Here is a 5,590-nt window from a genome sequence, read left to right as displayed (position 1 = left end):
TCAAATAAACTACTTATATTGACAATAACAAAGTACTCTACAAGTGGTTTTAAGAATTCGTTAATTTAATCTATAGCATAAACTGGAGTGTATGATTAGCAACTAGTGTTTGAAGGACATCCTGTATTAGTGTAAGAGATAAACCAAGATACTTACACCTGAGACTTAAGTTTTGCTGCGATTTTTGTGCCAGACTTTATATGAAATTTATTGCTTACTAATAAAAGAAAAAAAGTAATAAATAAATATAAATATAATAATAAATAAATATCGCGGTTGGTATTTAATATGTACTCAGAGAAAATTTTTAACGAGGCTCTTTACGGAATAGACGAAGGCATCCTTCTAAATGGTGAAAGCGTAAACAATGTTAGATATGCCGACGACACCATGGTGATAGCAGATAGTTTAGAGGGACTTCAGAGGCTAATGGACAGAATAAACGAGTACAGTTAACAGTACGGACTAAACATTAATACCCACAAAACGAAACAAATGATTATCAGCAAGGAGAATATAAATGGGGCTCATCTATACATTAATGGGACGCAGATAGAGCGAGTAAAACAGTATTGCTACCTGGGAACCATTATAAACGGTGGAACGATGGAACGGTATGGAACAGTGGAGCAATGTACAGGAAATAAAGTGCCGCATAGAAAAGGCAAGAACGGTCTTTAACAAAATAAGCGCCATCTTTAAAAGTCACAACATATCCCTAGATACAAAAATGAGACATTTGAGATGCTATGTTTTCTCTGTGTTGTTGTACGGGGCGGAGGCATGGACGCTTACAGACACCACTATTAAAAAACTTGAAGCACTTAAGATGTGGCTTTATAGAAGAAAGCTGAGAATATCATGGAGAGCAAGGATTATGAACAAGGAAGTTCTAGAAAAAATGAAGAAGGAACCAGAGATTGTGTTTACGATGAAACGCATAAAATTGCAATATCTGGGACACGTTATGAGAAATCAGCACCGTTACTCCCTGCTGCAGTCTATATTGCAAGGTAAAGTCAAAGGTAAGCGAGGACCCGGTAGAAGGAGAATATCATGGCTGCGGAATTTAAGAACATGGTTTAAGGAAACCTCAACGGAGCTGTTTCGAGCCGCAGCGGGCAAGGTCATGATTGCCAATATGATTTCCAACATCCGAAACGGATAGGAACCAGAAGAAGAAGAAGAATAAAAGAAGGATCTTATAGTCAGATTTTATATCTGACTAAAGTATTATAATTCCATTATTGAATCGCTTATTTCAGAAACAACCTAAGTCACATTCTGACAATTTGCAGGATACAAAAAAGAACGTTTTGAGAGTGTATCTGAACATTATCTGTAAAAGTAAAGTTTGAAGTTAATATACTACACATATTGTAAAAATTTATCTAACACAAAACAATTCTAAATCGTTACTAAAATTAATTACTATTTAAATAAGAATAAGCCACAATTAAAGGTTAAAATACGTTTATTGACGTTTCAATTTCCACTTCGGAAATCGTTCTCAAAATACAAACATTAGTAAATTACTTCGTTCGGTCGATGTTAGTCCGAACCATTGTCGCAGGTTATGCATCCATGAGTTTCTTCCCGGTCCCCTCCTACTGTCGATTCTTCCTTGGACTATTAACTGTAGCAGCCGGTACTTAGTATGCCTCATGACATGTCCGAAGTACTCAAGCTTCCGTTTCTTTACGGTGAAGATTATTTCTTTGCTTTTGCCTATTCTCTGCATTACTTCCACGTTAGTGATGTGGTCTGTCCAGGATATCCGAAGAATACGGCGACATATCTACAGCTCAAAGGATTTTAGTTTCTTCAGGGTGGCTTCCGTTGTGGTCCATGCCTCTGCTCCATAGAACAAGACCGGGAAGACATAACACTTGACCAGTCTTAATTTTAGTTCCATTGAGATTTTGCTTGTGAACCACTTTTTCATATTGTTGAACGCGTTTCGCGCTTTTTCAATTCGTGATCTTATTTCTGTTGACTGGTCCCATTTTGTGTTGACTGTGGTTCCAAGGTATGTGTATGTCTCCACTTGTTCTATTTTTCGGTTGTTTAATGTCAATTGCACCGGAGGTTGTTGTGTTCTGCTGATGAGCATGCATTTAGTTTTGGTTGTATTGAGTTCTAAACCATATTCTTGACTTGCTGTGTGTATGTTTTGCATGAGTCTTTGAAGCTCGTTGCAGTCATTTGCGATAATAACTGTGTCGTCAGCATATCTAATATTATTGATTACCTCTCCGTTTACTTTGATACCCTCCGAAACTTCTCCCAGTGCTTCTCTGAAGATTTGTTCAGAGTATATATTGAACAGGAGCGGCGAGAGGACGCATCCCTGTCGTACACCCTTTTTAATATCTATCTTCCCACTGTGTAAGTTGCCCATCTTTATCTCAGCACTTCGGTTCCAATAGAGACTGGTTATTATGCGCAGATCCTTGCCATCAAGATGCATCTTCCTGAGCATTTCCATGAGTTTATCATATTTGACCTTGTCAAACGCCTTGCAGAAGTCGATGAAGCACAAGTGGACGTCCTTGTGCATGTCTCTGCATCTTTGAATTAAAACTTGCAGACTGAAGATCGCCTCTCTTGTGCCCAATGCGCTTCGGAATTCGAACTGTGACTCCGATATATTTGCTTCGCATTTGTTATATATTCTATTGTGTATAATTTTAGTGAAAACTTTGGTAATGTGATTTATCAAGCTTATTAAGCGGTGTTGATCACAGTGTTTTGCACTTGGTGTTTTAGGTATGGCTACAAAGGTCGATCGAAGCCATTCCTCCGGAATCTCCCCTTTGTCGTAAAAGGTGTTAAAAAGGCCTGTCATAAAATCGAGGAAGTGGTCATCCGTTTCGCATAGGAGTTTTATGATCTCGCTCTGTATGTTGTCGGGACCTGGTGTTTTGTCGTTTTTTAGCGATGAAATGGCTTTTTCCACTTCAGACCTTAGTATTTCGGGTCCAGTCATGTCGTCATCTTGGTCCACTGTCGCTCTGCGTTTATCGTTAAAAAGTCGTTCTACGTGTCGGATGAGGATTATTGATTTTCCTTTTAGTTGTTAATTCTTTGATCTTTTTGTGCATGTTGTGGTAGTCATATCTTCTGTCGCACTCTTCGATTTCATCGCATTTCTCCATGTTCCATTGAGATTTTGCTTGTGAACCACTTTTTCATATTGTTGAACGCGTTTCGCGCTTTTTCAATTCGTGATCTTATTTCTGTTGACTGGTCCCATTTTGTGTTGACTGTGGTTCCAAGGTATGTGTATGTCTCCACTTGTTCTATTTTTCGGTTGTTTAATGTCAATTGCACCGGAGGTTGTTGTGTTCTGCTGATGAGCATGCATTTAGTTTTGGTTGTATTGAGTTCTAAACCATATTCTTGACTTGCTGTGTGTATGCTTTGCATGAGTCTTTGAAGCTCGTTGCAGTCATTTGCGATAATAACTGTGTCGTCAGCATATCTAATATTATTGATTACCTCTCCGTTTACTTTGATACCCTCCGAAACTTCTCCCAGTGCTTCTCTGAAGATTTGTTCAGAGTATATATTGAACAGGAGCGGCGAGAGGACGCATCCCTGTCGTACACCCTTTTTAATATCTATCTTCCCACTGTGTAAGTTGCCCATCTTTATCTCAGCACTTTGGTTCCAATAGAGACTGGTTATTATGCGCAGATCCTTGCCATCAAGATGCATCTTCCTGAGCATTTCCATGAGTTTATCATATTTGACCTTGTCAAACGCCTTGGAGAAGTCGATAAAGCACAAGTGGACGTCCTTGTGCATGTCTCTGCATCTTTGAATTAAAACTTGCAGACTGAAGATCGCCTCTCTTGTGCCCAATGCGCTTCGGAATCCGAACTGTGACTCCGATATATTTGCTTCGCATTTGTTATATATTCTATTGTGTATAATTTTAGTGAAAACTTTGGTAATGTGATTTATCAAGCTTATTAAGCGGTGTTGATCACAGTGTTTTGCACTTGGTGTTTTAGGTATGGCTACAAAGGTCGATCGAAGCCATTCCTCCGGAATCTCCCCTTTGTCGTAAAAGGTGTTAAAAAGGCCTGTCATAAAATCGAGGAAGTGGTCATCCGTTTCGCATAGGAGTTTTATGATCTCGCTCTGTATGTTGTCAGGACCTGGTGTTTTGTCGTTTTTTAGCGATGAAATGGCTTTTTCCACTTCAGACCTTAGTATTTCGGGTCCAGTCATGTCGTCATCTTGGTCCACTATCGCTCTGCGTTTATCGTTAAAAAGTCGTTCTACGTAATCTTTCCATGTGTCAATGAGCTTCAAGTCGTCTGATATAAGGTTACCGTCTGCGTCTAGTAGTGTCGGGTGAGGATTATTGATTTTCCTTCTAGTTGTTAATTCTTTGATCTTTTTGTGCATGTTGTGGTAGTCATATCTTCTGTCGCACTCTTCGATTTCATCGCATTTTTCCTTCAGCCAGCGTTCCTTCGCTTCCTTTATCTTTGTTTTTATATTGTGACTTGTTTCTTGATACTTCACTTGATTTTTGCATTTGTGTTGTCTTCTTTCTTCCATCATATGAAGGATTTCATCCGTCATCCATTCTTTCTTCTTTACGCGCTCCTGTAACAGAAATGTCTTGTTTGTCATTTCAACAGCTCTTTTTATTTCCTCCCATTTAGCAACTGCGTCTTGTGCGGGTTCACTCAAGCTTCCAATGTTTCTTCTTAAGGATTCCTGTACTTGTTGTTTAATGTTGGGATCCTTTAATTTCCTAATGGTTATCTTGGTTTTGTTAGGCTTCCCTTCTATACGTTTTAGTTTGATTCCCAGTTTACCCACCACTGGGTTGTGATCCGATTGAGCGTCAGCTCCGGGATAGGTTTTCACTGATGTGATTGAGTTTCTAAATCTTTCTGGTATGGCAATGAAGTCGATCTGGTTTCTTACATTTGTTTCTTTTGAGTCTGCTGGCGACTTCCAGGTGTAAAGTCTGCGAGGGGGCAGTTTAAAAAAAGTATTAGTTATCAATAGTTTTTGTTCCTGACAGAAGCGTATGCGACGTTCCCCTCTCTCGTTTCTAGTTCCTAATCCGTGACCGCCCACAACGTTTGACACCTTACCTCTGCCGACCTTTGCATTGAAGTCGCCCATTATTATTGTCACTTCGCTTTTCTTGGTCATTCTCATCAGGGTCTCCAGTTGTTGGTAAAATTCTTCCACAATCTCGTCATCTTTGTCTGCTGTTGGCGCGTATACTAAAATTAAACGTTACTAAAATCTTTAAATAAACGTTTTTAAAATGAATAAGTTGTTTCAGTAGTGCAATATCAGGTTTCAAAACAGAAGTATTTATTACTAGACAATTTTAATATCATTAAGTTTATTTTGTGACCTGCTTGTATTTTTCGTAGTTGCTGATATAGAATAGACGGAAATAGATTTCCGTTAAGACCAGGAGCCATTCTCTCCCCTGATGCCAACCATAATGTAGCTTCGCCTTTTTAAAAAAATTTAAACAGTTTGGCCTTGTGTAGTGGGGTGTTTGGGTTTGTTATAGGCGTAGTACCTTTAATTAGAACGACCAGAT

This window comes from Diabrotica undecimpunctata, chromosome 8 (genome assembly GCF_040954645.1).
Source record: "Diabrotica undecimpunctata isolate CICGRU chromosome 8, icDiaUnde3, whole genome shotgun sequence".
NCBI lineage: Eukaryota > Metazoa > Arthropoda > Insecta > Coleoptera > Chrysomelidae > Diabrotica > Diabrotica undecimpunctata.
Note: the sequence above shows the minus strand (reverse complement) of the source record.